At 41.2% G+C, this 21,510-nt stretch overlaps 1 protein-coding gene across 2 annotated transcripts in view; it reads right to left on the bottom strand.

Annotated features, from left to right (window-relative positions):
• LYPD6 (LY6/PLAUR domain containing 6) overlaps nt 1-21,272 on the bottom strand; it is a 132,378-nt gene extending 111,106 nt beyond the window's left edge. Inside the window, exons 1-2 of one of the 2 annotated variants that reach the window (XM_086368575.1) lie at nt 21,032-21,165; nt 19,121-19,162 (exon numbers count right to left, since the gene is read on the bottom strand). The gene's annotated coding sequence lies outside the window, so the exon portion shown is untranslated. Of the gene's footprint in view, nt 1-19,120; nt 19,163-21,031 lie in introns of both variants that reach the window. The other variant, XM_086368570.1, reaches the window with a different exon arrangement.
• Between the last annotated feature and the right edge of the window lie 238 nt (nt 21,273-21,510).

Raw genomic sequence — 21,510 nt, 5'->3', positions numbered from 1 at the left:
CCTTTAAAATGTCTCAAGGAGCAGATTTTATTTTAATGAGCATATTTAGGTTGTTTCAAGTTCAAAATTCAAGTCACATATGAACAATTTTTATAGGGGGGAGGAGGAACCTGATGTTCAGATTCATTTGCCTCCCATTTGAAGTAATTCATCTTTAAAATTTCTGTGAAAATTCTACAGAGTTGCCCAGAAAATGGCACCAACCATCTGTAAGTAAAAACAAAAGCTCTCTATAGTATATATCACAGGTTCAAAGCACTTTGGCATCGGCAGATTGAACACGTTATTAAAAGAATTTAACTGCAAGAAGAGCTACCATAATTATACAGCAGCTGGTCTAATGTTGACAAAACAACTTTTAAAGGCTTCCAGAAGCCTTAAAGGCTAATCAATTAAAAAGGCATGAATAGTAATGTACATCCTATTCTTAACACCGGGAGCTGCATCTTCTGCCAATACAGTGAGGTTTTCATTTTAGAACAACCATTTCTCGCATCCTACGATTAAACCAAACACGTGAATAAATTCTAAGTTGTGTCTAGGTGAAACTATTATACTTAAAATAAAATAACTCCATAAAACTTGATTATAAACACTGAACTTAATGGGTATTTCCATACGGGCAAGTTCTTATCAAAATGTCAACAGCTCATGCCAGAATTTGTGCTTACTTTACCAAGAGCAGGCAAAAAATGGCTAAGTTTACTGTCTACACTGGCCAACAGCACGTTGGAGGCAAAAAGAATGAATGAACGAACAAATGAATGGATGTTGGAATGAGTCTTTTGGCAGCATCCCAGGTACACTGACTTACTCCCCTTGAGATCTGCCCAAGTGGTCATATGGAATGGCCTTCTCTGTCAATCCCTCTGCCAATCCAATGGCCTTCTCTCTCAATCCCTTACATTTGGAGAATTAGAAAGGATTTTAGGTATCACTGTATCCACCCCTCTTTAGGACCCTCAAACTTTTTTTATACAGCGGCAGATAGTAAATAATCTAGGCTTTGTAGGTCACATGGTCTTGTCAGTACTCACCTCTATGGTTACAACATGAATGCAGCCCTATCCACTTAACTGGCATGGCTGGGTCCTGATAAAAATGTATAAAAGGAGGTAGGGAAAGGATCTGGCCCAAGGTCAGTAATTTGCTGACCCCTGCTCCAGCAACATGAGTGCCCTCTTTCCCAGGTGGTAGGGTGATTAAAGAATCCACTTGCCAATGCAGGAGACACAAGAGACACAGGTTCAATCTCAGAGTCAGGAAGATCCCTGGAGAAGGAAATGGCAACCCACTCCAGTATTCTTCCTCATAAAATACCATGGACAGAGGAGCCAGGCAAGCTATGCTCCATGGGGTCTCAAAGAGTCAGACATGACTGAGCACGGACACATGCCTGCATGCTCTAGCAGCATGAATTCCCTCTTCCCCATTCAAGATGCAGGAAGTCTCTTTGGGGACCCCTCCAGCAAAGGGGACTAATCCGCTCATGTGGCCTCTTCTACTTTCTGAAGTTTTCTCTTCTCTCGACTTAAATGAGTTTCCCCACAACTGGCAGCCACAGTCACATCTTCATCTTCTGCTCAGCTTTCCACTCCTAAATCATTCTCCCTCACCAGAGGGCTCTGCACAAACAGGCCTTCAAAATCATTTAGTTAGAAAATAACCACCGGTTTTGCCTTCTGGAGCCCCAGAGGGGAAGTATGGTACCTCTTCCACCTGACGGCCCTTTATGTCTTTGAGGACAAGTGCAGGGGACACGTTCACTGCCTGACACTCATCTGGGATCTCTCTCACAGCATGTTTTATTGTTAGTTTTCTTCGGCCATCTACACAGATTTTTCCTCCTCATTTAGATAGCAACTGAAGCATAGTCCCTGGCATGTAGGCTCCATTTGGTTTTACGAGTAAGAGTGACAGAATGACCACAGAAATACCAATCAAAAAATCTGTTTTAAAACCTTTCTCCACAAATTCAAAAGGGACAGCTCCTCACTGCAGTGGGAAGACTGCTGGTATGTGGAATTCTTCTGAAGTGAGCACTGACTGTTGAGAGGCAAAAGCCCTCCTTCTCCTCTCGTCTACCACCCATCAGGACCCAGGAGTATCATTTTAACGGGGCATGCTTCATAACACCAACATCCCAAATGACAGTTCTGAGACTGGGCCTACTGGGGTCCTGATCACACACTCAGTCCCTCTTTTTGGCCAACAGTGGCCCTAATTTAGTCATGTTAATATCTTGTGCTCTGTATCCCTCTCCTTAATAATCCCCACCACAGAGTAATACACTACTAATTTAAAAATGAAAGTTTTAAAGAGTCGATTATTGAATGTCTACTATGTGTTTTCATATAAATACCAATGGTGTGTGTATTGCTCGATGTGGAATTTTAAAAAAGGAAAAAAAAACTGGTACAAATTGGACTTCCCTGGTGATCCGGTGGTTGAGATTCCATATTGCCAGTGCAGAGGGCATGGGTTCAATCCCTAGTTTGGGAACTGGGATCCCACATGCTATGTGGCATGGCCAAAAGATTAAAATTAATAAGTGGAATAAAAATTTTTTAATAAATAAAATATTTTAAAATAATAGAAGAAAGAAACTTCCACTGTGTAAAAAAAGAAATGGTACAGATGACTTATTTACAAAACAGAAATAGAATCACGATGTAGAAAACAAACATGATTACCAAGGGGTAGAGGGGTGGGGGATAAACTGGGGAACTGGGGTTGGCATATACAAACTGTGCTTGTGCTGTGCTTAGTGGCTCAGCCGGGTCCAACTCTTTGCGACCCCATGGACTACAGCCCACCAGGCTCTTCTGTCCATGGGGACACTACTATATATAAAATAGAAAACTAACAAGGACCTACTGTTATAGCACAGGGAACTCTATTCAATGTTCTGTAGTGACCTATATGGGAACAGAATCTTAAAAAGAGTGAATATATGTATAACTGATTCACTTTGCTATGAAGTAGAAACACATCGTAAATCAACTAGACTCCAATAAAAAATGTCTTAAAGAAATGTTTTATATATATATATATATATATATATATATATTCTGTACATCTTATTCACAGAAGTATAATATCCATAAAGAATTATTAAAATGATTTCTTAAACATAAAAAATAAAAAATAAATTAAAATTAAAATAAAAAATGAAAAAAAAAAAAAAACTTTAAGAGCACTGCTTATAATTAAGCAGCCATCCTCAGGGAAAGAAAGTGGGTCCCCCACAGAATCCCTACTTTCAAATAACTAGTGAGATTATTATCTCACAACATTACCTCTAAATATCACCCCAGGATAATTCTCTTTCATAATCAGTTATAAAATATTTCATGATTTAAATAGGCTATTCTTAATATCATACTTTCTAGTACCAAAGGTCTTTAAGACTATAACAATGACTTATCTCTTCCAGCATCACTCTGCCTTTCTATATTCCTTCTCCCCATTTCCATGAAGGATGGGGAGGACGTATGTCATGAAGTCCTGGCCTATTCCAGTCACTAGAAGTTATCATGGGGGCTGTGTCTGGATAAGAAAGATCTGCTTGTGTACCTCTCATCAGGGTGGTGGAGAGGCCCCAGCAAGGAAAGGGTGGGCACCTGCCCACTCCACGCTCCAGGAAGCCCAAGACCCACCATCAACTTGGCTGTGCTGTCCAATTTAGCAGACACTAGCGACATGTGGCCACTTAAATTTAAGTAGATTAAAATTAAATAAAATTTAAAATTCAATTCCTCAGCTGCATCAGCCACATGTCAGTAACTCAGTAGCCACATGTGGTCAATGCTTCTATACTGACCAGTGCAGACACAGAATATTTCTGTCATCACAGGAGAGACTAGAACATTCTACTGGACAGTGCTCAGTCCACTGAACTGCTCACTGATCACTACTGTCCAGCCAAAACCTGTGTATGTTAGTTGCTCAATCGTGTCCGACTCTCTGCGACCCCAGGGACTGTAAGCTCTCCAGGCTCCTCTGACTACGGAATTCTCCAGGCAAGAACATCGGAGTGGGTTGCCATTCCCTTCTCCAGGGGATCTTCCAGACCCAGGGATTGAACCTGGGTCTCCCACATTGCCAGACGATTCTTTACTGTCTGAGCCACCAAACACCTAGGGGGCTTCATGAACTGTCACAGTCTACTAGAGCTCTGCTCTGTACCTCCCTGAAACCCAAAGAAAAAGTGGGGATACAGAAATGTCACCTGGTTATGCCAAACCACTAACACCACGTTGTTTTAAAGGCATTCTTTAAGTAAAATGAACAAAGAAATGCATAACTTGCTCATTCCTCAGGGAGTTCTGCCAAAGTCCTCAGCTTTCCCAACTTCATGAGCAACTTTAACCCAGAATAAAAATGAGACCTGATCCTCATCTAGATTCTAGTAAAAAGTAGAAGGAGAGGGAACAAGAGGCAAAATTTTTCTCACCATTTGTTCTCAAATTGGCATCCTTTGTATTATTTTATGGTCACTTTTGTTTTAATTATCATTTTGCATCAAAAAAGAAGGCAGAGGTCTTTTTTTTTTCCTTTATAAAACATGACTCCAAAGTTCCAATGAAAGCATTAAAATACAAGCCTTAGATTTATCACCAGGCAAGTAAAGTCATTCAATATCTGCCTCTATGTAATGCAGCATACAATTTTTTCCAACCTACTGAAATTGCTATCTAAGATTCAAGAACAAGAGAAAGTTGCTAATAAATTTAAAATTTCCCACACAGTGACTTTGGAGAACATAAAATTATGAGAGGAACTAAATTCAGATTCCAAGCTGCTTTCTGAAAGATGAGCTGACCTCCAGATAGTCTATAAAGTCTGTGAAACATCTGTTTTGATAACATATGTACTTAAAATTCCCCACATGTCAGTTTCAAGTTATTCATAATATAAGGCAGCACCAGCTGCAAGGATAAGGGGAAGAAGCTGTTGCTTAAGTGTCAAGAAACACTCAAGATTTTAATGAGACTCAAGACTCTATCATGTGCATATTGTGGTCCTGGGAAATAGAATACAGACTGTAAGTCTCACCCCTTCCACTAGTGAGAAAATTCTACCCTGATCTTGATAAATTTCCCCTTACTACCTTCTCGCTAAGGGGCAAGTGCTTAATCCTCTTACCTTTTAACCAAATGCCCTCCCTTCGTTATTTCTAACCCTTCAAATATCACCCATTTGCAAAGACCAGTTCCATTTTCACACTTTCTATGAAAGTTGCTTCATCTCTTCTGGCCCACATATTCCTCACTCCTCTCAGTAGGTATAGCAAAAAAATAAAGGACCTTATAATGGTCACTTAATTATCCTCATTCTGCCCTGACAGACCAATCTGATCTCCTCACCCATATGGGTAGCTCACATTTCCTGGCTTTTACAGAGAGAGTGAAGCCCCTCAATTATATCTTCACCCAGATCTCTCTCCTAAACTCACAGTCATATCCCCAACCAGCAACTCACTGTCTCCATGTGGAAGCCTGATAAGCATCTCATATGTAAGGTGTCTCTGGATGATGGGCTCCTCTTGCAAATCTGCTCCTCCTCAGCCTTCCCATCTCAGTACGTGACAACCCTACCCTTTCAGTTCTCTGATCTCAAACCTTGGATCCATCTTCAACTCGGCTTCCTCACTCATGCCCCCACACCCTACCTTTCAGTAAATCCTATCTCCTCCATTCTTTTCAAACAGACAAAGGATGCCCCCTTTTACCACCTCCACAGCAACCTCCACTCCATGTTGGATCTAAACCAAAGTCACCTGTATTGTTGCAATAGCCTCCCTCAGCCTTATCCCCTCCCTCCTAATCATACATTTAATCAGGTCATTCCTTGGTAGAAATTCTTCCAATGGCCCAACTCTCTCAGTCCAAAGAAAGAAAGAAAAGGAGAGAGGGAAGGAGGAAAACATCTTCTAAGACTCTGCCTGATGGAAGGGCTGCCTTCTTATGCCTTTGACCTTATACTACTCTCTCCCTGGCTTACTCCACTCCCACCATTGGTCTCTTGCTGTTTTGAGGGCCAGTGACTTCATGATGCCAAAATAGCACCTTTGCATTTCTGCCTGGAAGGCCCTTCCTGCAGAGGTCCCTAAGGCTCTCTCCCTTACCTAGTCCAGATGCCCACGTGACACCTTCTGAGTGGGGCCTCTGGCCACCAAACTTAAAGTTACCAACTGCCTCCAGCTCACTTCTGACATACTTTCTCCCTCCCTCCACTTTAGTTTCTCCGTATCACTTAGCATCATCTGGCATGCTGCATATTTTCTTATTTATGTCCTTACCTTCTGCCCCAACCCTCTAGAATGTAAGATCTATGAAGACAAGGATTTTTGTGAGAGTTATTTACTACTTTATCCCCAAAAACTTTTGCTTATTTCACTCACTATTGTGTTTTCCCTGTGAACTGTAATTGGTATGACTTGTTTCTCAAATATTTAAAGAGACAGAGAGAGAAAACACCCAAGTTCCATGAAGACAGTTGCCCTATCTAACCCTTTCTATTTATATCTTGGGTAGGGCCCAGAAAAGAAGCACTAGTTGCCTGATTATCACCATGTTCACATTGGCAAGTATAAAATATTTAGCCATTCAAATGTTTGGACTTGTTAAATGTAGACAGTGTTGATGGAATATTAAACGATGTAACTATTTTTTAACGATTTCAACATTATTTAAACTTAAGTTTATAATCTATTCAAGTGTGAACAATTCTCAAAGTCACCAATAAGAGACAGTTTCTTAAGTGCTGTCCCCCAAATGACACAAACACCTACCCAAAAAAAGATGGGAAAGGGAACCTTAATACTGTCATTTGTTGGGTAAATTACAGCAAATAAAATCAACTTCTATACCAAGCCCCCAACAAGTCATTTGAGTTGTTATTAACTTGATTATTAAAATAAGCAGGTGATTTTAATAAATCAACTCCACTGTGCCAAGTGATGCTGTTGGTAATGTCCTAGACAAACTGTTAGGGAATTATAGATATTGGATGCAACAGAGAAAGGAGGAGTTTTTCCCCAATCCTGTTTCAAAAGAGAAGGATTATATACCCTCTCGTTTCTTTTCTTTATTGAAGTATAGTTGATGTACGATATATGTTACAGGTGTACAACACAGTGAGTGATTAGTAATTTTAAAGGTTATACTGCATTATGGTTATTATAAAATATTGCCTATATTCCCTGCGTTGAACAATATAACCTTGTAGCTTGTTTCAGTTCAGTTCAGTCATTCTTAGTCGTGTCCGACTCTTTGCGACCCCATAGACTGCAGCACACCAGGCCTCCCTGTCCATTCCCAGAGTTTACTCAAACTTATGTCCACTGAGTCCATGATGCCATCCAACCATCTCATCCTCTGTCGTCCCCTTCTCCTCCCGCCTTCAAACTTTCCAAGCATCAGGGTCTTTTCAGATGAGTCAGCTCTTTGCATCAGGTGACCAAAGTATTGGAGTTTCAGCCTCAGCATCAGTCCTTCCAATGAATATTCAGGACTGATTTCCTTTAGGATGGACTGGTTGGATCTCCTTGCAGTCCAAGGGACTCTCAAGAGTCTTCTCCAACACCACAGTTCAAAAGCATCAATTCTTCAGTGCTCAGCTTTCTTTATAGTCCAACTCTCACATCCATGCACAACTAGTGGAAAAACCACAGCCTTGACTATGCTTATTTATTTTATACATAATAGTTTGTACCTCTTCATTCCCTACCCCTGTCCTGCCCCTTCCCCATTCCTTCTCTCAACTGGTAACCTCTAGTATTTTTTTTTTCTACATCTATGAGTTTTTTTCCTTTTTCAAACAACTAATCTTTAACAAAGGAGACTTACTAGTCAAGAAGTCTAAAAAATGCCTAATCTTTCTACACATCCACAGCACAGACTATACAATATCAACAATCAAGTACAGACCCAATGCAAACGAGATTCTTTTTCACAAAAGATGACTCAAACTTTATGCTGAAAGCTTTATGGAAATCAGCATACCTGAACTGACTGAGCATTCCAAAGGGGAAATGCAGTAGCATGCCAAAACAAACCCTACTCAGTGGTTTGAAGGCCCTTAGGTTCAGTTCTGCAGAGAGCATCTCATTCCTATGGGGAAGACTCAGGTCTCCTCCAAACTTCACTGAGCTGCTGCAGTACAGAACCAACTACATCTGTTTGGTTTGGTGAAACCTGTACAAAACTTTTTAAGTAGAATTCTTTTATCTATGTATCTTCTGAAACAGGAAAATGAACATTAAACACTAATTAGCATTATGTTGGCAGGTTATAAAAAATTTACTTTTAATTGTTAAGAAAAACAGCCTGTATAGTAGATAATGGTTACATTACTGGCATGACAGTGGTGACAGTTACAGGAAGCACTGCTCATTAACTAATCTGTTTTATTTATTCAGCAAACACTGATAGAGTAGGGAGACTCTCTCTCTTTAGATATCTGCTGAGCATCTAGTTTTGCCAGTGCTTGCAATGTGCAATGAACTAAAGTGCTGCTCAAATGTTTAGGGAAGAGAAAAGACAGCCTCTAAATATGAGAAAGCTGAATTAAAAAATCTAGGCACAGTGCCACTTGGAATCCTCACTGAGACAACTCAAAAAGGTGAGGAAACATGAGTCTTACGAGTCAAGCCAATATCATAATATGTATATTATCACTTGGGGAAAAAATAGTTAGAAATTCTTTACCAAATTTCAAATCTCAATTTAGAGTTTAAAAATATAATTAAATGCATACAACTAATTCCAATTCTTTTAACAAGACAAGAAAAACTAAATAGGAATATTGATGCTTCATCAGAGATAAACCTGAATTCAAATAAGAGAACATTTGACAAATATTCTTAAAATTTTTAAATAAGGGTGGAGGATAGACAAACTTTAGAAATAGTGCCACATGTAAATTTAATTGTAAAAGAGAAATTATTATCCTATTTTGGCTTTTGTATCCTAACATTATCTAATAAATTATTTCTTTAAAAACACAGAAAGAAAACTAAATTCAGAGCCCACTGAAAGTTGTCTGCTGTGGGTTACCTGTAGAGGTTTGGATTAATTCTAATTTCAGAGAATTCACAAAGTGCAATGATGACAAAAAAAAACAAAAAAAAACATTGTGAATCCTTATTACTGCTTTCTAACCCAGAATTAAGTCCTGTTTCTCCCTTCTACCCCCGACCGCTAACAACCTCTGAAAGGTGAGTTACCTCAGCACAAGGATCCAGACCCAGCCATGCTGCACCCTGGGCTCCGGCCGCCTCTGCCTCCCCAAATAACCGTGCCTTTTACCAGCTCCTCATCCAGCAAAGGAGGAACCTGGCAGGAGCCAAACAGAAAGTCCAAGACTGCTGCTGGCGAGGAGAGGTATGCTAGACGTTGCCTGTAATCCTGAAGAGGAGGGGAAGGGCAGTGTACATTTCATATACCTTCAGTATTCATTATTTCATCTTTATGCTACAACTCTGAGATTAATTGCACTGCGTTGCTCAGAAATGCCTCTGCCAGGATGAAATCTGGGTCTTTTATAAATTGTTCCTTTGTGAAATATCCCCTCTCTATTCTTCTCTATTAATAAACATTTCAATATTTTTGTTAGGGTGTGTGTACTGGGGGAATTTGTTCTTTGTGTTCTGACTGCCTGTGACTTTATGTCATCTAAAATACACAAGTTTGGGGAAAGTGCACGGCTTGCAGGTTTGCACTGTCTCAATGTGATCTTAAAGTAGATGCAGGGATTTTTCTAACAGTACATTTCTGATCAAAAGGTTTATACAACACAAAAATTCTTCAAGATGAGAGGCAAGGAGTTAGCTAGAAAAGAAACAGAAAGAAAGACATACTACATAGCTGTACATTCACAGAATTTAAAACCGAGAACAATCTCAGGCAACAGCCAGTCCAGTATTTGTTGTTGCACAGGACACTGACTCAAAAGATGCACCTTCTCAATGGGTTCCATTGGCAAACAGGTTTGGGATTCACTGAAGAGTACACCTCCTTTCAGGTATGTAGAATGATGATTTACTTACTAAAAGTTCTGAAAAGTTCTACAGTTGAAAAGCAGTTAATCCATTGTATCCCAAACATTTTTGACCATTGTACTTTTCCCCCCGCCAGATATCCCAAGGAACCAGTATCTCTTCCTGCAGACCCTGCTCTAAATGTGCGTGTACAATCATATTACAAATGAGAAAAGAGACATTCAAAGAAGTTACCTGGCTTGGCCAAAACCCAGGAAGGAATTCAGTTTACTTCAGTCACTCAGTCGTGTCCAACTCTGCAACCCCATGAACTGCAGCACAACAGGCCTCCCTGTCCATCATCAACTCCCCAAGTTTACCCAAACTCATGTCCATTGAGTCAGTGATGCCATCTAACCATCTCATCCTCTGTAGTCCCCTTCTCCTCCCACCTTCAATCTTTCCCAACATCAGGGTCTTTTCAAATGAGTCAGTTTTTCGTATCAGGTGGCCAAAATATTGGAGTTTCAGCTTCAACATCAATCCTTCCAATGAACACCCAGGACTGATCTCCTTTAGGATGGACTGGTTGGATTTCCTTCCAGTCCCAAGGGACTCTCAAGAGTCTTCTCCAACACCACAGTTCAAAAGCATCAATTCTTCTGCACTCAGCTTTCTTTATAGTCCAACTCCCACATCCATACATGACTACTGGAAAAACCATAGCCTTGACAGGAAGGAATTAGTGGTTGATAATTCAGCAAATAGCCAGATGAGAGCTTAAATTAAAAATGGGAAACATGCAAAGACCCCAACATCTTTTTGTTTCTACCCATACCTCACCACAAAAATCATCGCCTCTTCTGTATCTCTGTCTCAATCACCTTGGACTCTTTGATTCCCTCAACTTTTATTTGTCTATTTGACCAATATGCTGGATTCATTCATTGGCCAACATGTGCTTCAGGGAAGCCATTTTTGATTTTATGGCCATGCCTTGCGACAAGTGAGATCTTAGTTCTCAGAGCAGAGATCAAACCTGTGCCCCCTGTGTTAGAAGCATGGAGTTTTAACCACTGAACCACCAGAGAAATCCTCATGGAAGCCTTTTAACAGTGATCTTTTAGACTCTAGAGTTGAGACTGACTCAGCACCAGAATTGCCCTAATGGAGGATATGGTAGGAACACAAGATAACCTAAGGCAGACAGAACTTTGCGGCTCTTTTCAATTTTATTTCTGTTTATTTTAGGACTTCCCCAGATAAGATTGGAATGAGATAAGACTGGAAAGTTTTCTTCAATTGGTTATAAAGTAGGTGATCCTTTCCTTATTGTAATTCCTCCAGCTCCTTCTTTTCTGTACTCTTTTTCTGCTTCCCATTTCCCATGTTCAACCTTATACAGTACATTGTTCCAGGAGAGATCTGAAGCCCTCGTGCAATGTCAAAACTGCCCAGAAGCTGTAGAAATGAGTTTATCCATTTGCCTACAACGCCTTGTAGGTGCTACAGCATACAACATTTCTTAAATTTGTTTAACCTAGCTGAAAATTACCCCCTTTAACAATGGTCTCTATGACATACTTTTCAAGCTAAGAAACTTCCATTACAAACAGTACCTCTCTTTAAACTGCTATTCTATTATAGGATACACATTGCCTGTCATTTAGAAAGCTGAGCTTCTAAACAGCTTTGATGGGAAAAACATTTTTTGAATCCTGTTGATTTTTACTTGCCTGGTTTGGTTCTACCAAAGAATAACACTATTGGCAGCAGTAGAAAATGAACCCTGAGCTGTTTCTCAGAACTGGGTGGAGTTGATGCTAATCCAGCCACATCTTACCTCAGTTCAGTCGCTCAGTTGTGTCCGACTCTTTGTGACCCCATGGACTGCAGCACACCAGGCCTCCCTGTCCATCACCAACTCCTGGAGTTTACTCAAACTCATGTCCATTGAGTTCCTGAAGCCATCCAACCATCTCATCTTCTGTCATCCCCTTCTCCTCCTGCCTTCAATCTTTCCCAACATCAGGGTCTTTTCCAATGAATCAGTTCTTTGGCCATCAGGTGGCCAAAGTATTGGAGTTTCAGCTTCAACATCAGTCCTTCCAATGAATATTCAGGACTGATTTCCTTTAGGATGGACTGGTTGGATCTTCTTGCAGTCCAAGGGACTCCCAAGAGTCTTCTCTAACACCACAGTTCAAAAGCATCAATTCTTCAACACTCAGCTTTCTTTATAGTCCAACTCTCACATCCATACAACTACTGGAAAAACCATAGCTTTGACTAGACGGACCTAAAACCACATTTTAAGTCAGCTGGCTGTCATTCCAACATATGACAATGGAACAGGAAGAAGAACCCTGGCTATTTGAGATTAAACAGATCTAGCCTTGTCTGGTTCTCTATTTAAAAAGCATCAGCCCTAATTATGTGTTGAAAACTCATTCAAAGAGTTTTCAATAGCCAAGAAGGATTTTGTATATCTTTACCTATATATGGCAAGTTTGATATATTGTCTTCTGTTTTATTCTATTAAGGATAAAGATCAAACACACTGAACATATGCTATATACATATAGCTAGGTAGCCACCATGTAAGCTAGAGAAAAAGAATGCTAATAAGGTAGTATGGAATTAGATATGAATAATTAAATGTGGCTGACAAGAAATGATTATTTTCTTCCTTGAACTTTTCTGTTTAGCAGAAATTAATTCTATACACTTCTAAAAAGCATGGTACAGCTTAGTGTGAAAGTGTGAAATAGCCAGCTTTTTATTTTCAGGTGAGCAGATGGCTTATCTAACTTTCTCAAGTCCTGGTCATAGTGATTGATGGCTTAGAGTCTGTTCTGTAAAGACCCTCAATACCTAGAGTGTATTCCTAGGAAACAAAAGCAAGGAAGGGTCTTTGAGGAGAACAGTCACAGTTGGCAGTATTTGTTTGCTCTTGGTAGACATTCAGGGACTAAAGGCACATGGCAATTGTCATAAACTACAAAGCCAAAGGGGCCTCCCAGGTGGCACTAGTGGTAAAGAACCCACCTGCCAATGCAGGAGACTCAAGGGAGGCTGGTTCAATCCTTGGGTTGGGAAGATCCCCTGAAGTAGGAAATGGCAACCCCCTCCAGTATTCTTGCCTGGAAAATTCCACAGACAGAGGAGCCTGATGGGATATGGTCCATGGGCTTGTAAAGAGTCAGGCATGACTGAGCACACACAGCACACACAAAACCACAACCTATCTTTTCCATCTAAATCAATCTTCTGCAATTCCCCCTCTTCCTCCTCCCTACCCCCCAGCCCATCCCTAAACTTTATAGCTTTTTCTCTATGAAAGCAGTAAGTCTCTTCAACACACTCATTGAAGGCTTACTCTGTACAAGACAATGTACTCATGCAAGCATTCAACAGAAATAAGACATGATGTATATCATAAGCTAGAATGTAAAAATCAGTACGCTATTATGAAATACAGTAAAAGAGAAAAATGTACATTGATGTAAATCAAGAGAAAAGACTTCTTTGGGAGGACTGCATTTGAACTAGGCCTTGAAGGACTGAAAAGAATTGTCAGTTGGGAAGTAATGGACGAAAGGACACTCCTGACCAAGGACACGTCTGACCAAGGACAAGTTAGAATTGCTACAAAAGTTTCTGTGGATCCATTCAGTTGGGTGACTGGGAATATGAATTAAAAGAATTCCATCAAGGAAAATCTTTCTATGAAGTTATACATAAAAGAAAACCCATGTATTTCTAATACCATTCCTTTGATCTTGTATGGAAAGACCCTACATCAATGCAGAATATTACTTCTATTAAAGTCACTATTTTTAAGAGTTAATATTTTTAGAACACTTGAAAGTCAACTTTTCTATCTTTAAGATAAAAAAATTTTAAGAAATTAAATGTATTCTACATGGATAATCAAGTCAAAGAACAGGAAGGATCTACATAGTAAGAAAAAAAACAAATTCCAGGGAGATATGTTAGATGTTTTAAATTTCTTGTTACAGATCTCCAAGAACTCTGTCTTGTTAACTCAGTTTCTTCTAAATACCAATATTAAGGCACAGTTTTATTAGATCAGTATTATTGGGTAGTTTTAAATGTCAAAAAATATATGTTGGTTCCTACTCACCTGGGAATTTAATTAGTGTAACCCCTTGATTTTATAGTTGAAGCAAATGAAGCCCAGACACTGGGTGCCTAACTTGCTAAAGGTCAGTCAGCTAGTTAATAGTAACCAGTTAAATTGGAGGAAACTATATAATTTGCCTAAGGACACACTTGCCTAAGGTCTGGCAACTGGTGGGGCTGGAATTACAACATGGGAGATTTCTGGCTTCTAAGGTTGTTCTACATTGCTCTCTCTCCCAGTGGAAAACTAACAATAATCCCTCATAAGCAGGTAGAGTCCTGTAGATGAAAAGCCATACAAATAAAAAGTAGAGTAATAAATGCTATTATTACAAGTGCAAGTAAGTGTATATTATCTAAATTGCTTTAATGGCATAAGTGACGTGAAGTGAAGTCCCGCAGTCGTGTCCGACTCTTTGCGACCCCATGGACTGTAGCCTACCAGGCTCTTCAGTCCATGGGATTTTCCAGGCAAGAATACTGGAGTGAGTTGCCATTTCCTTCTCCAGGAGATCTTCCCGACTCAGGGATTAAACCTGGGTCTCCGCATTGTAGGCAGACACTTTACCGTCTGAGCCACCAGGGAAGTGGTGGTGGCATAAAGAAACAAGTATTTCTAGGCATCGTGATGCAAACAATGTGTACATTTGCTAGTTTATATACTATTTGGTACTTTTTAAGAAGGAGGGAAATAAGATAAGGACAATGCAATCTTTATTTATCCTGCTTTTTAGAGCATAAAAATATTAAGCAATATATTTTTGAAAATGTTCACCCCAAATACTACTGCCCAAACACACTAACTGTATTGTATTTAATCATTTAGAATGCTTAGAGATACTTGATAATTCAAGTAACATTCATGATTGTTTTTAAATGTCAGACATAGGACAATCCCGGCTTTAAGAATTCTTATACCCATGGCTTTTAAAAGGTCTATGAAAAGATGAAGATTTCACACCCAATGCTTCTGTAATGCTTCTGCTTTGCCAACAGTCCATTATGTGGTAATCATTTAGGCATACACCTCAATGTTTTTTGGAATCTATTTTTAATTTTAGCCTTCATCCTCTCTTGGCGAAAGAGAGAGTAAGGATGAGTGAGTGGGATGTAGGACAGGAGATAGAGGTATTATTAACACATAGTCTTTGAGCTTATTACTTCCTGTCTGAACCCCCTTGCTTTCAAATATCAACAGATGTGTTTTAGTTTTTTATTTTCATGAAAAATAATCCAAGTTCACTGTATTCGTAACTGTGTGCATGAGAATTTGACTTCTGGTATGTCTAGCTCTTCCTTTGCAGCAACCTCAAGAGGGTAAAAATGTCAATTAGCCTACTTATTAATGGTAACTAGTCACCAGTTATATATTATGAGTAGACTGAGAGAAAACTAAAATTATCTAATGAGGACATTATACATTGGGCTTCTTTGAGGGTCACGAGTCTGGAAACTGGACACATCCCTTATGAGATGCTGGAAGCTTTGTCAACACAACTGTTACAAGAGATATCAACTTCCATTAACTTGGTTCGTCATATCCTGACGGTGGTGGGTGGTGCAGTTGCTAAGTCATGTCTGACTCTTTGCGACCCCATGGACTGTAACCTGCCAGGCTCCTTTGTCCATGGGATTTCCCAGGCAAGAATACTGGAGTGGGTTGCCATTTCCTTCCCCCAGGGAAGAGGGTATTGTGCCTGCTTGTGTGCTAAGTCACTTCAGCCGTGTCCGACTCTTTGCAACTCCATGGACTGTAGCCCACCAGGCTCCTCTAGTCCATGGAATTCTCTAGACAAGAATACTGGAGTGGGTTGCCATGTCCTTCTCATATCCTGATAATTATGGCAAAAATGGAACGTCTTTTCATTTCCCAGTTCTCACTATCTAAAGAAAGCACAGTGTTCATCTTCAGTCATACTTTTTCTTAGTACCAAATACAAAAAAAAAAAAAAAATTTAAACTTGCTGCCTTTCATATATAGGGAATTCATGGGGCAAATAGAGGCACTTTTTTCAACTTACAGATTTGCAGAAGACATAAAAATGATAATCAGATGAACCTTTCTTAAGACTATATGAAATCTATAGGCTACAACACTATATCTTATTTTCATAATACTTTTTTACTAAGAGCAATACACGTTCATTGAAGAAAATCTGGAAAGTACTTAAGTAAAAGAAGACAATAAAAACACTTGTAATCTCATACACACTAGTAGTGTACTGTTAGTTGCTCAGTCGTGTCTGACTCTTTGTGGCCCCATGGACTGTAGACTGCCAGGCTCCTCTGTCCATAGAATTCTGCATGAAGAATACTGGAGTGGATAGTCATTCCCTTCTCCAGGGGATCTTCCAAATCCAGGGATCAAACCCGGGTCTCCTGCATTGCAGGTAGATTCTTTACTGCCTGAGTCACCAGGGAAGCCCTATAATCTCATAATACCCAGAGACAATTACTATTAATGTATTGATGCATTTCTTTCTATATAGAAAGATGAACAGATAAGTACAGAGAATTTATACAAACTTACTCAACTACACATTTTAATAGTATCACACTAATATAAAATTTTATATCCTTCTCTTAACATTGACTTTAACTTGGTGGACATATCTTTCAAAAGAGAGCTGTGAGAATATTATCCAGCTATTTTGACTGCTGACGGGAATGGAATTTAAAACCATTTCCTACAAATGTGCTTGGGATTGCTTTTCCCAAGTACACTTATCTTCAATCTTCCATTTTGACTTTAATCTTCTATTATTTTTCTTCCCATTTAGGTTGTCTTTTAAATTATTCCTATGGTTCAACTTTATCAGCATAGTTTTCACTTACTCTTAAGAACTACATACCATCTGTAGACATTTATAAAAGTTAAAATAAAACCATCCCCAAACTAGTTCCCAGAAGAGCCTACCTGTCCACTCAGAAAAGTGTCTATTTATCTCCAGTTTGTTTCTTGTTCCTTGGCCAAACAAAAAAGTCCTGAATAGGGAGAGAACCAGGATTTGAAATCTAGTCAAGCTTTCTGAAAGCTTAAAACACATACCCTTTCTGCAACACTTTAGCTACAAATATATTCCCTTAAACTCTTAACACGTGATTTCCCCTTTCTCCAAAATAAGTTATATTACTGTAATCTATGTTCACTTTGAACACTGATCTCACAGATGTCCATAGGGACATGGATCTGGCTTGATGGCTTCAGGGTCCTCCCTGAAACTCCTCCCCTGACAAGAGCCCCTCAAGTCTTCCAGCCAATGCCCCCTGGAGAGCTGTCACTTACACACTAAGGTTCAACACACTTGGATGATGACCATCTTGGAGACTTAGTATCTAGTCTGTTGATTAGGTCGAGAATATCCTTGGCACTTGCCATTTCTCAATCTATTATTTACAGTGCATTTACTGCCTGAGAAAGCCTGGGTATAGGAATATTATTCAGCAAAAGCAGAAGCTAAGAATTCATTTACATTGTGTTCTCTTTTTATATATCTGAGTGTATGTCTGGTACACTGCAAGCCAGGTACTTCTACAATTCTCATTTCACAATATATGAGTCTTTCATCATTATTTTGGGGATCCATTGCAAGAATTTGTCCGCATTCATTTTTGGCTACCTCATTTTTAGTATGCTTGGGATCTGTCACCCTCCACTGTCTTAATTTAGTAAACTGACCCTTCAAATATTTCTGCCTACATTAATGCAAACAAAATTAATACTACTCATCTTAATAAATATTATGTAACATATTATGCAATGTATCTTGAACAACAGTTGTCCAAGAAAAGATCTGCAAATGATGGATTTTTAATAAATAATCATGTAGGCAGATAACTGTAAGCTCCTTATTGCTAGCTATGCAAGTAAAAACATGATTTCTCTTTAATCAATGTCTTCTGTTGCATTTGCAAACTAGTTAATGAGGATTTCAGGACTTTTGATAAGTGGGTTCCCCGCCCCCCAGAGTGGTTCTGGGTTTATTTAAGTAATGTTTTGTTCAATTCTTTTTAAAATTCAAATGACACTAACAAAACAATCATTTATTAGAGCTTCACTATAATTGTCTATTAAACGTATGAGGAGTTTCTACTTACAGAGTTGCAGACCTACATATTTCTCAAACATCTCTGCCACTGTCACTTGATTTTTCTGAAGCATTACCCTAAGTACCCGGTGGCTCAGCAGTAAAGAATCCGCCTGCAATCAAGGAGACATGGGTTCGATCCCTGTGTCGGGAAGATCTCCTGGAGGAGGACATGGCAACCCACTCCAGTATTCTTACCTAGGAAGTCCCATGGACAGAGGAGCCTGGCAGACTACAGTCCATAGGGTAAAGAAGAGGATAAAACTGAAGTGACTTAGCACACAACATAAGTACAGGGCTTCCCAGGGGGTGCAAGTGCTAAACACACACACACACACACACACACACACACACACACACACACCCTGTCTGCCAATGAAGTAGACATAAGAGCCACAGGTTTGATACTTGGTTCAGAAAGATCCTCCGGAGAAGGGCATGGCAACCCATTCCAGTACTCCTGCCTGGAAGAATCCCAGGGACAGAGGAGCCTGGCAGGCTACAGCCAATGGGGTTGCAGAGTTAGACACAGCTGAAGTGACTTAGCACGAAAACACCATAAGGACATCATTCTTTAGGGTTTTGATTACTTGTATATTTAACAACTCATTAATAAAAATAATATGCCCCTTTGAAAAACATAGTTCCTTAAAACCCATTATTAGCTTTCTCCCTAAATGTTTATCAGCCCACATATAGTGGGAGCTAAGTGGTACTTTGCAGAGAAAAGCCTTTTGAGAATGGTACATAATGGTTCCGTAGCCATGGGTTGAATAGTAAAAAAAAAAAAAAAAGCTACAGAAATCAGAACCAGGAAATAAGGAAGCCCAGCATGAAAGAAGGAAGAGAGGGAGCAACAGAGGGAAGAACTTGGGGAAAAAACTTGAACTCTGCTATTCACCTTGGAAAAGTACTCAACTTCTGAGAGCTTCAGTTATTCCACCTGTAAAACAGGGGTGATGAAAATATGACTTCCTCACAGATACTTTAATAGTAGATCTCAGTGTGCCTTGTGAAGTTTACAACATGATGCAAAGTATGGCTTTTTACTTGGCATCATTTGCTATAATCAGTCCCATTTATGCATTCTGTGCTATAAACATTCATCTCATAAAGACTGTGGACAGCTTCAAAAGGTAGACCCATGCATTGTAACTACCTTTTTTGGCTTGGAAGCACTTCTGACATTTTTAACTCAAAAAACTAATTCACAATTTTTAACAGCATTTGTGTGCCACAAGCTCAGAAAGCTTACTGTTTGTTCTCATGACTTGAGTCCTGCAAAATCTCTTTTTAAACAAGGAAGCCTCTTTTAAGTCCTGTTTCAGTCTGGTGCCTTTGGTCAAGGTGGAAACTAAAATTGAAAACAGATAGATGTTTTACATTTAAATGGGTTTAACATAAATGTGTATTAAGCCATTTCATGGACGATTGCACAAATATCTTTTGCAAACTTGGTACACGTGAACACATATACAGTAACCATTAGTGTCTTCTAGAGAAATAAGCTGCAGATCCAAAATTTTAAAGAGCTACTTCCAGTTCCTCTCACTGAAAGAAAATGTAATGTCTTTAAGGGAATTGCTCTAATAATATCAAGGCATCTGAAATGGCTGGCCAGAGCAGAACAGAACAGAGTGGATGTCACTGTAAGTCAATTTAACAAGAAATAAGCTTCCCCCTGGAGAATCTAAACTCCCTAGTCTCCGACAAAGAAAATTGAATTTTGGAGGTCACACCTTGGGTAGGTTACCAGAGGGAGAAGCTTAACATTCTTTTTGTCATATGTTCTGGTAGATCAACACTATTCTACCAACAAATTCCCTCCTAAACATTGCTCCTTCCTCAATTTTTCCTCTCCCCCACACTCCCTCCTCCAAATTATAACAAGTCTTTGGAATCCCCTAGGAAATGGCAAATCATTGTGACACTTCAGATGCCGGGACCCACGCTGGATACAACCATGCTCAAACATCCAGTTTGGAACCTCGTGGAGATGAATAGGATCCATGCCCCATGCCGAGGGCAGGAGCTGGGGACGTGAAACTAGTGGGATTGGGGCGGGGAGTCAGAGCGAGTCAGATAGATTCACCAGAGCTTTAGGCTAGCCTGTTTAGCCAAATGTAATCAACGGAACTGCTCTTACTGGAGAGAAAAGCAGGTCGCCAAGTCAAGCCCAGGCGAAGCTCTGGCTCCGTGGGTGAATGACCCACTCGCAAAACTCCCCCCGAGTGGGTGATCGGAGGGCCTTGGGCGTTCGCGCAACGGCTGGAAGCGCCCCACCTCACCGCCCCTTCGGCAGCTGCTCTGGATGGGCGCAAGCCGGGCCACCGCCCACCCCCATCTCCATCCCACCCCCGCCCACCCCGCAGCAACATGTGGGGTGCTGCCACTTCGCCGCCCGGGGTTCTCCCTCCGGCTGGAGTTCCTGGTGGACGCACGCTTGGCCCTGGGAAGGTGCTGAATTACTCTGGGGAAGATTCCTCCAGCGTTGAACTTGGCAGCTCCTGACATTTCCATCCCACCCCCAGCGCTCAGGGACTACACACACGCCCCTCCGGACTTGCCCAAGCTGCGCGCAGTGCGGGCTACCCACTCGGAGGCAAAACATCGGAGCCGCATGCAGAAGCGAGGATCTCAGCTCCACCGACCAGGGGGCCGGGAGGGTGTGGGGGTAAAGGACTGTCCTAGCAGAGGGTAGTTGCAGGGACTCAGCTCACTCCGTGGTTGGTCCAGGCCCCGCAGTAGATCGGGCGGCTAGCAGGAAACCCCTCTCCTTTTGTGCTCTCCCGGGAAGCCAGCCTCTACTCACCCCGGCTGCACGCGGATTCCGGCCACCAGCGGCAGCCCGCTGCCCCATCCCACGAACACTGCGGCGCCCCCAGAGTGTGCAATGCGGAGCCCCGCCAGCGCGCGGCCGGAGCCGGGGAGTGCAAGGAGGGAGAGAGGGAGCGAGGGAGGGAGGGGACTAGAGAGGAAGCGCGGCGGGGAGTGACAGGGCGGCGGGGGGCGCGCGCGCCACTCCCACTCGCGCCCAGCACTCGCCGCCGCCCGCCGCCGCAGCCGGCCAGCCCGGCCTCGCGGGCCGGGAGACCAATCAACGCGCGGGTGTGTGTGTTGGGGGTGGCGAGTAACCGAGCCCTCCGCGGGGCGCGCGACCCAACTCTGGGAGAGTCCGCCTGAGAGCCCAGTGTGCAAACTCCCGCCGACCGGAGCTGTCTCCCCGGCGCAGGTGGGGTTTCCCGGCTCCGCGCTCTGACCTGCTGGTCCAGTCCGCCGAGTTCCGCTGAC

This window comes from Bos grunniens, chromosome 2 (assembly GCF_055505025.1).
Source record: "Bos grunniens cultivar Pamir isolate PY7600 chromosome 2, Bosgru_T2T1.0, whole genome shotgun sequence".
Lineage (NCBI taxonomy): Eukaryota > Metazoa > Chordata > Mammalia > Artiodactyla > Bovidae > Bos > Bos grunniens.
Note: the sequence above shows the minus strand (reverse complement) of the source record. Positions and strands in the feature narration are given on the sequence as shown.